Consider the following 11,884-nt stretch of genomic DNA (forward strand, 5'->3'; position numbering starts at 1 on the left):
TTTTTGTTTTTTTGCACTGGCTTGTTTTTGGAGCAACTGAAAATGTCTGTGAATAAATTCCGAGTATTGTTTTAGCTTCAAAACCAAATCCCAGTGGAAGGCTATGGGGAAATCTACAATCTGAACTCAGTGTGAAATTAGGCTACGTTCAAACAGCAGTTGAATGCGACCAAATCCGACTTCTCTACCCAAATGTCTGACTTTCTTTACCCAAACATAACCAATATCCGACTTTCTCTTTTACCAAATATGACCAATATCTGACTTTTTTAACCAAATGCGACCAACATCCGACTTTTTATGAGCAGCACTATTTTAGTAGTGTCACCCTCCAAAAAATCCGATCTGTGCCACTTCCAAATGTGAAACTAATTTGGACGCGTGACTAATAGGTTTCAAATCGTCTGCAGTCTAAACTATCATATTGCACTTTATCTGACTTTTACGTCATTGATGTGATACATACATCGTAATTCTGCACTAAAAGAAACCAGGCGCAGTAAATCTGGATGCTTCAATGGCTGAAAATTTAAATTCTGAAGGACGTCTGTTGTGTCAGTGAAGCACATCACATCACAATCCCACCACTCTTGGTTCTGACTACACATCCAGACACTACACAAGCTACACTGCTCCACAAAAAGCCATTGCTGTTAGTTGTGGTTTCTTTCTATTAGCTTCCTTTGTCTAGTTATGATCTTGTGATGATACTCTCGGCTCCCATTACTCTGCAACTTTAAAATCCAGCAAAGACACCCCAAAAGGCCAATCGTGTCACTTTTAAGCAACTGACACCAGAGTCACCGTCAAGTTGGTTAGTAGGCCATGCTTTCTGCTGTGACACACGTTAATCTGATCGACACAAAAGCCAACAAAACCTTTCCTAAGTGGACTGTCTGGAAATCTAAAAATACGGGTCTCATCTGGTCGTAGACCTAAAAGAAATGGGAAGGACACATACATCTTCCAGTTTCTTGGCTGAGGTTGTTGCTGGCAGGTGGAAAATTTACCAGTGACCATAGCAACCTTAAGGACAAACATGTCCTTTAAACAGATAGCAGATGCTGAAATATTCAGGGTCTAAGTGAAGCTGAGAGGACAGAGGGAGTGAAGCCTCTGTCTTTATAGAACCCAGCAGGAAGGAAATGGTTCTGATCTCTGCTACCTTCAGTCTGCAGGGCGCTGACCCCCTAACCCTACATTTACCTTCTGAATTGTTCATATTAATATTTTATCAGGCTCTTCTTGTTTATATTGGAGTAGCAAATAATGAAAATGGTGCAGGAAAGACTTCCACATATTAATTTTAAAAAACCTGCCAGTATCTCTAAACTTAGACTGTTTAACCGGCTGTAAAACACAGAGCTATTGAGCAAAATGGATTCAAATTTCTACCGTTGGGTCTGATTTAAAACAGAAATTTAACATTTTCTTGCTGTTAAAACACTCAATTCAACATGCAAAAAACAGAACTGCTGTAAATTATTTAGAAAATTAATACTAAACCAAAACAAATAAATTTGTGTACAAAATAAGTTGTAGAAATCTTAAAACCTGTTAGTGTTGAATTTCTAAATGAACCAAACAGGAAGTTCTTCTATTTCCAAGAATTCTTTGTGTCTTTGTATTGCCTCTATTGATGTCAATCTGATGTTCAAACTGTTCCAACCTTAACCATGGACATTAAATAAGGTCTCATTTCCCTAATTTGAATCGGACAATTTGCAAGATGTGTGGGAAAATGCTTGTTAAATCTGTATTTAAGACTCTTCTTGGTAGGGTGGACACTAAAGTCTCAAACAAATGTTAACTGTGTTTCCATTGACCAAAATATATCGCTCTATCACCCTAATGTATGCGTAATTTGGAATTGTGAAAATAAATTTGCTTAATGGAAACACGGCAAAATTCATCAAGTCAACGAGTCTTGGGTCTTTCATTCAAAACAACATTTGGTTTGAGGCTTCAATAAAAGCATAAAAAATATGGCATGACTTTCTCTTCCAAATGTGTCACTGGCTCTTGAACAACACTGCAGGTTGACTCCACCTTGGTAGATAATGCTGTTTTAAGAGCAGCTAGTACTGCCCCAGGCTAGCCACTGTCTTTATTACTGAATTGGTTCCATATTGCTCACTTTTAAAAACAAGTCCAAACATAAACTCAGGCAAACACCCATGTTTTAACACACAGAACAGAGGACGTTAATGAAACACATCACTAAAGACAAAAGTGTTTGGTTTGAAAGAGAAATGCACCATATCAGAAACCAAGCCATGAATTATGTAAAAGGTAACCCAGGGCAACAACAGCAAAGAAGAAACTTCTGATATAATCCACCAGGGAAAGTTTGAGAAGCTCTGATTGGAGACGGAAAATTGCTTCTTGCCAACAAATGCTGTGATGTCATTCCTAACCTGGGCATGTATATGCTTGTGTGTGTGTGTGTGTGTGTGTGTGTGTGTGTGTGTGTGTGTGTGTGTGTGTGTGTGTGTGTGTGTGTGTGTGTGTGTGTGTGTGTGTGNGTGTGTGTGTGTGTGTGTGTGTGTGTGTGTGTGTGTGTGTGTGTGTGTGTGTGTGTGTGTGTGTGTGTGTGTGTGTGTGTGTGTGTCTGCGCGCAGCCTTGTATTTGATACACTGTAAGGACCACTTTCCTAATACATACCATGTTGTGGGGACTGCCTGCATAAGAAGAAGTGCTGTTTTTGGTTTGGGGATAAGGTTTGGGACGACTAAGGTATGAATAGAGTTTAAGTTATGTCAGAGTTAGGATATAGGAATGAATGAAAAATGAATGGAAGTCAATGCAAAGTCCTTGTGAAGATAGAAAGCTGATTGGTGTTCCAAATGGTCAAAAACCTTCAGCATTGAGCCAAAGTGGTTACAAAGTGTCTTCTGGACAACAGGGTTAATGTTTTGGTGCGGCCATCACAAACACTGATCTGAGTCCTGTGGAGAAGTTGTAAGATCTGAAAAGGTGTGAGTGAGTGAGGCGGCCAACAAAATGGACTCTTGAGGAAGGAAACCCAAAAGGTTTGACCCAATTCATACAGTTTAAAATACAGTTATGACCAAATGTATGTAAACTATTGAATTCAAGGAACATTAAAAAAAAATCTCTACAAAATGTATGAGGCATTTAGCAAACTAAGCTAAAACAAGAAAAGTGTAGTCTCAGTTAACTTCAGACAGTGACAAAAAAAATATCTTGGTGTTTCTTTTACACAGTGTATGTAAATATCTGGTATGTGTGCAGAGTTTGGTGTCAGATTCACTCCTTCACCTGCATCTGTGAGAAACTACAGCATTAGAAACTAACAGAGGATGAATGTGTTTGGCTCATAGTTCCTCTTAATCAGGAGAGCATGGGCCCAAATTCCACTCAGAAATATTTTGTCCTTGTAAATCAGACTGGGTGGCTGTGAATCAGGTTTTGTAATCTTGTAAAATAAAAACGTTGAGAATGTTTGCTTTGTGCTTTCAAAGAAAACGATTTACGGTATTTATGTGTGTAAGAAAAATGCTAAAAAAGATTAAATTATCAGACATTTTATTAATCATAATTATCCAGAAGAGGATTAGTATTTTTTTTTACTTTTTTCAGGATTCTGACCATTTTCTCAGAATTCAGATGCTTTCCAGAATTCCAACCCCTTTTCTCTTAAATCTGACTTTTTTTCTCAGAATTTAGACTTTTTTCAGAATTTTAACTTTGTCACAATTCTCACTTTTCACAGAATTCTGACTTTTTATCTCAGAAGATTGAAGTCAGAATTCTGAATTTGTTTTTAAGTGGCCCTAATTCTCAATCATATAATTATTAATAGTTACATTAGCCAAACATTGTTCCATCCATCCATTTTCTTACGCCCTTGTGGGATGCTGGTGCCCATCTCCAGCAAGACCTTTCGGACAAGAGGCGGGGTCACCCTGGACACATCGCCAGTCCATCTCAGAGCCAAACTTTGTTGCACAACATTATTTTTTCTCCTGTAAGTTTTAAGCTTAATATAAACTAAAGGATCATTTCCTGACCATCAAAGATTTTATAATTTAAAGTGCTGAGGATTTTTTATAATGCATCTGCAGCTTTTATATATCTAGATACACACAAGATCAAACATCAGCAGCTCAACGAATGTGATTACTAAACTCAAAGAAGTACGATAACCTATTAGGGTCATTGTAGGATTAAAAAAAGAAGTAAATTTCAGCTAAAAACTTTTAGTTTAAACTCAGAAATTTTCAAAACCAAACAAGGACATTTCTGAGATTCAAAAGTCAAAAATCTTTCACTATTGAAACTCAGAAATTTCCAGGATTTCTGGGTTTTTCTGTTGAAATTTGCTCCTTTCTTTCTCTGTACATTTGTTCCAAATACGCCATCATACAGAAGCACTTTATTGACATCATGCCTCGTTTTTGAACAACAGCTCCATTCTCTGAGCGTCTGGTGTCAAACCGCCACAGTGCTGACTGCTGACATCATTCCCACTGCACTTTCATGTTGCCTTGGCGAGGCTGCAGTCTGTCACGGTACGATACAATGACCCACTGTCAGCGATAAGGTGTGTTTTTGTGTGCAGGTATATCCTATCTCTGCTCCTGCTGCTTCCTTTGTGTCTCGTTTGCATCGCCCCTCCTGCTGATAAAGCAGCCCTGTTTGCATGTGGGAAGTGGAGAATATCAAGCATTACTCTCTTTATCTGGGAGATGAAGGCAACAAGAAGCTGATTTTTCTGGGTTTTGATACCAAACCATGCAAACACCAAGCAACAGCTTTTTAAAGGTTATAGTACAGGACAAAAATATTCCTAAATGTAATGATTTATCAAATAAATATCAAACATAACATAACCTGAATTAATACAAACTTGAAGGTAGCTAAATCAACCTGTAAAATGCTACAGAGAAGCCCACAAGGCTTTCAGACTCCAGAACCACAAACGGAGCCGTTATCCACACCTGAACCAAAACTAGAAAAATCACTTACTAGACTCCACCAGGTGTTCAGAACTTTTTTCTTTTACATCTGGTAAAAAACGAACAGGATTTTACATGAAAGTAGCAGTGTGATGGCTGCTTCAGAACATTTACGTTTATTAATTGCAGAAAATCCTGAAGGAGTTCAGACATCTATTTCTGATCTTAAACTCGTGCGCAGCTGGATTATGGAGCACAACAGTAATCTGAAACACACCACAAAGGCCACACCAGAACTTCTGGAGAGGTCTAGTCAAAGTTAAACTGAGTGAGATGCAGTGGCATTACTTTAAGCATGCTGTTGATGATGGAAAAACCCTGGAATTGATTTAAAAAACAGGGCATACATAAATGTATCTTCTCTCTGCTCCTGCAACAGAGGTAGGATATACAATTGATGGGTTGTAAAGTTTGGTTTTTAAATAAAATATGTGAAAAGAATAAATGTGTAAAATATATGTTCTTAAAATGGTAACAAAAGAACTAAACTGGAACTTAAATCTTTAAAGGAGCAGTAGGAAGCTCGGAAGCTGGAGCTCTGAGGAGGAGCTTCGTCTGAAGGCGGAGCTACGTCCACCCAGGTGTTTAGCGCAACCAAATGGTTGCAATGGGAAATTAAGGGATGTCTCAAACATGCATTAAAGAATCAAGGCAGCATGTTTTTGATGAGGTAATAACGTTATAATGTTACGTAAAGCTCAAAAAAAGAGGATTTCACAAAATGGCATCGCTTTAAAGACCCTTCAGAATCAGTCTGGGAGGACCTGCGATCATGTGAGCTTTGACTTGTTGATCCTGAACCTGACGTTGGTCAGAGAGATAAGCTGAACAGAGCCGTGCCAGCCATTCTGATCCATTAATATGAAGGAATCAGTGAAAGTCAGCCTGAACTCCTGAGGTTCAGCCAAATCCAGCTTCTAAAGCCCACCTGGGTGTTTTCAGGGTCAATGTTGATAAAGTGGGTGACAAAGTTCAAGCTAATCCCAAACACGGGATATAGCTAAGCCTGTTTCAGGGCTTCACACACACACACGCACACACGCACACACACACACACACACGCACGCACACACACACACACACACGCACGCACACATTAAAGCACCCGTCATCTGACAAATTTCATTATATTTTGTCACATTAGATGTACAAATCAAAGCATAAACTGATTAGAGAGATTAACAAGCTAAATAATTTTAAATTTACTTCACAAATAATATGAAGTGCATATATTTCAACCCTCCAGAGTCAATACTTTGAAGAGTACCAGGTGCACATCTTTTCAGGGTTCACGTAGATGTTTTGTCCAATCTTCCCTACAGTAAACTGGGATAAATACAAACACATGTCAAGACATTTTTTAGATTTTTATTGGTAAAGCATTGTGAGAAACCATTGTTTTTGCAATTCTCCATTACTTTATGTTGGTTGCACACATAATGTCAGGATCCCAACAAAACAGGGATTATAGTTTTGTTAATTTGCTTCAGTTCATCTTATTCTGATTGGATTAGCCTTGCTTCTGTTTTAGTTCAGTCCTCTTAATTATTGTAGTTTTATGTTTATCATTTATTTGATGATTAGTTTTCGTCACAGACTTGTTTTCACACCTCCTGTGTTGGTGCTTAATCCTCCTTGCTCACATGTTTTCTCTCTCTCTAGATGTGTTTCCATTGACCGTAAAAAGGGCGCAAATTGGAATTACGGAAATAAATTTGCTTAGTGGAAACAGGGCAATTTAAAAAAATGTTAGTTTTCAATAAAACGTTTTTGCACTGGAATGATGTGGTTTTTCAGCTGTGCTGAAATTTGCAAAACTTTGATGAAAACACTTTTTTCACATCACATCAGTCGCGTGATGATACTTGTGGAAAAGGTGAAGAAGATGACAGGACGTGGTAGGAGGATGATGACACAGAGTGTTTTTTTAGCTACTCGTTACGTGAACAAACTTATTCAAGTGTGATTTTAATAGCATTCCTTATTTAATGGAAACACCTCAATAGCGAAATTATGTTTTTTCAACATTAACAGAATCGACCAAGTTTTGTGCACATTTGTAATGTAAACACTGCCTCTCTCTCTCTCTCTCCTCTCTCTCTCTCTCTCCTCTCTCTCTCTCTCTCTCATCGTTTCATTAAATAATTCACATTCTCTCGCCGCCTCAACTCGTCTGCATTCCGGTTCAGACACCACCTAACACCATGACACATAAAGTCTCAATGGAAAACAGTTTAAAGCTACTGGTTGTATAAAAAAAAAAATCAACACTTTCAAGTTAAAATAAAACTGCATTTACAGGTTTTTATTATGTCATTCATAAAACAGCAACACAAAACAGGCGAACTGAAGCAAATATATTCCAGCTCCTAACTTGTGACCAGGAGAACATTTAATCAAATTTGTGTGAGGCATTTTTTCCAGACATAGAGCTTCTTTATGTGAACTTCCATCCCTAAAAATGACATGATGGTTGATCTGCTACACATTCCTCTCATTCCTTCAATTTGATCAAGTTTGCATTGTCTGAACTGGATGACAGGAGGCAGACAGACCAACTATGAACGGCCGACATCAGGTTGGGATGGAAATTTCTTAACTGAAGTTTTCACTGAATATTTGAATATTGTGTTGGAACAAGTTAAAACAGAAAATATAGTGCAGAGTAAAGTTAACATGTACCTAGACCTGCCTCATTAGGCAATAAATAAATCAATTAATTGCATGATCAATTTAAAGCAGCTCAATAATTTACATTTGCATGGTTTATCGTTTTTCTTTTCTCCCTGTTTCTACCAAAAACTGGAAGACAAAAGTCTTAAGTCTAGTGCTTTGCTCACAACGAGCTCTTTTTAAAATTTTGTTTACAGAGACTTCAAAATTCATCTTATCTGTCGTTTTGTTTTATTTATGTTTTTATTTCTTCAAGTTCCAGTGTTAAATGTTCAGAAGAATTTAAAGTTCTTTGCTCTTAGATAATGTGTTCTTGCAGTATTATGACATTACTTGATTGCTATGCCATTATTACTTGAAAATGGTCTCAAAACAACATTATTATTGTTTATCGTAATAACTTCTGAGACATATTTTATCTTTGAGATCATATGTCATGATTATATTAGTTAAAAATGGTCTTAAAATGATAATATGATTTATCGCAATAACTTCTGGGGCAATTTATCGTCCAGCAAAATTAGTTATTGTGACAGCCATGGTATGTGCGTGAGTGTGCGTCTAATGTAAATGTTTGTAGAGACCAACGGTTTAGTTTTTTTTTTGTTGTTGGTATAATTTGATCCACGTTTGACATTTGGAACGTGCAGCAACAAGGAGATTTTTACTTCTTGTTGGTGTATCCATGATCCAAACTCCACTTGGTAATTTAGATAATAAGTGAATTATCTCCATGGTAACTCCATGTCATGAGAAGGCTGTGAGGTGTGGCTGACAGCTTCACTTTCATGAGGAAACGTTGTGGGCTCTCACTCACCAGAAACCGTCAAAACTCAGAGGGAAGCGTAAAACGAGTGATCGTTCCCTACGGCGTCTCCTGATCAGCTTGCTGATTGTCCAGACAGTCGCTACCGACAACAAGCAGCGAACAGGGAACCCCCCCTCTGATCCCACCACAGCTGATTTCCTGTAACCAGCAGGACTGCAAACAAATTTACTCTCCAACGCTCATATTCTCCCTGATAATTCAGTCACTAATTAAGCAATCAAGTCTGACCGCTTGGACTATGAAAACCACACAGGTTTTCTCTTGACCACAAAAAACACAATAAATGAAAAGATAAACATGTCAGTGTAATAAAGGATGCCCAGACACACAGTCGTACTCAATAATCCAATTATAAACCAATCAGGCTACCATGTCAGATTAAAATAACCTTAAAAATTAACAACCTTTAATCAGGTATTAAATATGCATTTCATTCACTCACATTCTTGTATTAAATGATTGTTCGATTGGTCTGATGTAATGTTTTAATCTTAAATATCATGTTTTCTTCAGCTGGAAGCAGAAAATGATCATAATTCACTATATGTGGAATTAATCTACATAATGTCTTTCACTGAGTTATTAAAATGAATGAACTTTTCATTAATATTCTAATTTACTGAATGCTTTTCGCAGTGCTGCAAAAATGATTCTGCATGTGAAAATGTTAGGTAGAAATCACAGCAGTGTTTCTCTTTGAAGGAAGAACAGACACATGACCTCTTGGAACAAAATTAGCGACGAAGCTACAGAAGCTCATATATGATATGAGTTCAAAGATGTAATCTTATATATATATATATATAACAAAACTGGTATCTCCCTCAGTTGGTGTGTCTAGAAGACTACAAGTTAGTCTTTTATTTAGAAAATAGAAATGATAACATTTTGTCTCAAAGATGGATTCAATGTGTCGTCGTTTCTTTCCCTTAATAAAACCCTGTGCCACTTCTGGGCACAAAATAATCAAACGGATGTCTTTTTTTAACGTTTTAATACTACAGTAGGACAAAACGATACATGCTCCAGCTGCTGATGATCATAACAAATGAATATGAACTTGTTTTCTTTGCATTATTTGAGGTCTGAGACACTGCATCTTTTTTGTTATTTTGACCATTTCTTGTTTTCTGCAAAATAAATACTAATTTTTTGCTTGGAATTTCAGAGACATGTCGTCAGTAGTTCATAGAATAAAAGTACAATGTTCATTTTACTCAAACATTTACCTACAAAGAGTAAAATCAGAGAAACTGTTCATTTTAAGTAGTCTAAATTTTTTCCCAGAGCTATATGTAAAAAATATATATTTTTTTAGAAATGTTGCATACAGCATCTTTAAGTATCCGGCTATTTCTATTAAAACATTTTTAAATAATAAATTGTACTTTATAGCTTAAAGTGCAATTTGAAGTGTACTTTAAATTATAAATAATAATTTTAGAGATTAGAATTTTTTTTTAGATAAAACTACAGAAAAGAAGCTCACACCTAGTCAGAAAACAGGTGATTGTGAAAGAGAGAGAGAGAGAGCAATGGCTCCACGGCCAGCCATTAAAGATTGATAACACTTGCAGGTAACCCAACACCTGCAGCACCGCGTTTCCCTGAGCTCCTCCTAACAGCTCAGTCACAACAAGCTGCTCCTCAGTTCTTTGCCATAATCTTGAATGTGATGTTTTCTGGTGGATTATACAAATATACAACACGGTTGCGCTCTAGAAACGCGTCGTTGTGTGACGCAGGCGCTGCTCGGTTTATTGGCTGCGCGTGGCTGCCAAAGTGAATGTAACTCCATCTGCCTGGCCCTGATAAGTCTCCATGTTCCCAACCAGGGAGCCAAACAGGAACCAGAGGTTTTCACTTCTGTAACATTCTAAACATGTAATACAACTCGGGTTTTTATATATATATATATATTAGTATTATGCTGGATATTCCCCAAACAGTAAGCCCAACGCAACACCAGCAGCACACACACACTCTCCAAACTCGCCAGTTCCCACCTCTCCACCCAACCCGCACCCGTCAGTCACGGAGTCCGCAACTGTCCCGAGAAAACAAGAACAGGTGTGTCTGTCAGGTCTGAAGTTAGCGTACGAGTTAAACTAGGTGAGAAGGAGGACAGTTTGCTCCTTTCTTACCTTCGTCAGACGCTGTGAACGGCGTCGACCCGTGGCACCTTTCTATACACAGAAACAGTCTCAGCGTGTCTTCTGGAGATTAAATATCCGTGTTTTATTCCACGTCCCGCCGCGCGCTGGGGCCCCACTTCACAAATAGCAACCAACACACAGGGAAGCTTATTAGCGCGCGCCGTAGGTGAAAAACCCCTGAGCAAATCCTTTATGCGGAGGCTCCTCCCACCGCAGACCCAGTTCCACCTCAGATGGAGCGCGTCTGGTTTCACAGCCTCACGACAAGGAGAAATCTACTGGATCCACGCTACGGCTGGTTTTTTTTGGAGAAATTTGACTCATTTTATTTTACAATGCTTAATTTAATTGAGATAAAGTTCAAACATGATTCAAGAAAATATTGGAGCGTCAAACAGAAAACTTCATGTTTTGATGCTGTCTGGGTTTTTGGTGTGAGAACTTTAATAATGAGTCATATCGTCACCTTCCTAAAATGATAGTGTAGATCATTTCTTGATAAAACTTTATTATTTTTATTTCGCCTAAATCGTCTTTTGGCGATGAAAAGGGGGAGTTTTTTTCTCTCCAAAATCACTTTTGGCAAAAAACAAAACAAAAAAAAGACTCAGGCCTTTTCTTTTCTTTTTTTTTTTTTTTTAAGAAAGGTGGCGTTATTACAGGTCTGAAACATAACATTTAATACTCAATTCATTAAATACTAAAACCACATCAGTGGCATGAAATATTTATTTGCCATTATGTTAAACTGGGAAAATTACCTTTTTAAGTAATCTTGCTCATGTTTGTATAATTTGTTGTTAAACAAGAGATAGTAAAAATAGTCATAATCTTCAAATATTTCACGAGACTGGAATCCCACCAGTTTATGCTGAACTGGATTAGATTTTAGTGAAAGTGCGAGTAAAATGGTCAAAAGCGAGTCAGTAGCGCCCTCCAGTGGTAGATATATGCTAACAACTAAAAGTCATTTATTTCTTTTAAATGTGTCGAACTTTGCTTAATTCCAACTAATTGTAAGATTAGTTTAATGAATTTATCTTCTTACTCGAATAATTACTCTTGTGATGAAGAATAGTGTTTTAAACCCAGGTAGTAAAATTTGCCATATGTTTTATTAATCAAAAGAAAGTACAGAACCCTCTCACAGTGGTTTGGAAGGCCAGCTAATAGAAAGGTCGACTTTTGCTGCTAAACTTTTACTCATCCACAGCTCATTGACATTTGATGATTTAAAAAAAAT

General features: G+C 37.4%; 1 protein-coding gene across 3 annotated transcripts in view; it reads right to left on the reverse strand.

Moving 5' to 3' along the window:
- fhip1aa (FHF complex subunit HOOK interacting protein 1Aa) overlaps window positions 1-10,830 on the reverse strand; it is a 34,953-nt gene extending 24,123 nt beyond the window's left edge. For all 3 annotated transcript variants that reach the window (XM_017307337.1, XM_008397747.2, XM_008397835.2), the window contains exon 1: window positions 10,630-10,830. The gene's annotated coding sequence lies outside the window, so the exon portion shown is untranslated. The remainder of the gene's footprint in view (window positions 1-10,629) is intronic.
- Between the last annotated feature and the right edge of the window lie 1,054 nt (window positions 10,831-11,884).

This window comes from Poecilia reticulata, linkage group LG1, assembly GCF_000633615.1.
Source record: "Poecilia reticulata strain Guanapo linkage group LG1, Guppy_female_1.0+MT, whole genome shotgun sequence".
Classification (NCBI taxonomy): Eukaryota; Metazoa; Chordata; class Actinopteri; order Cyprinodontiformes; family Poeciliidae; genus Poecilia; species Poecilia reticulata.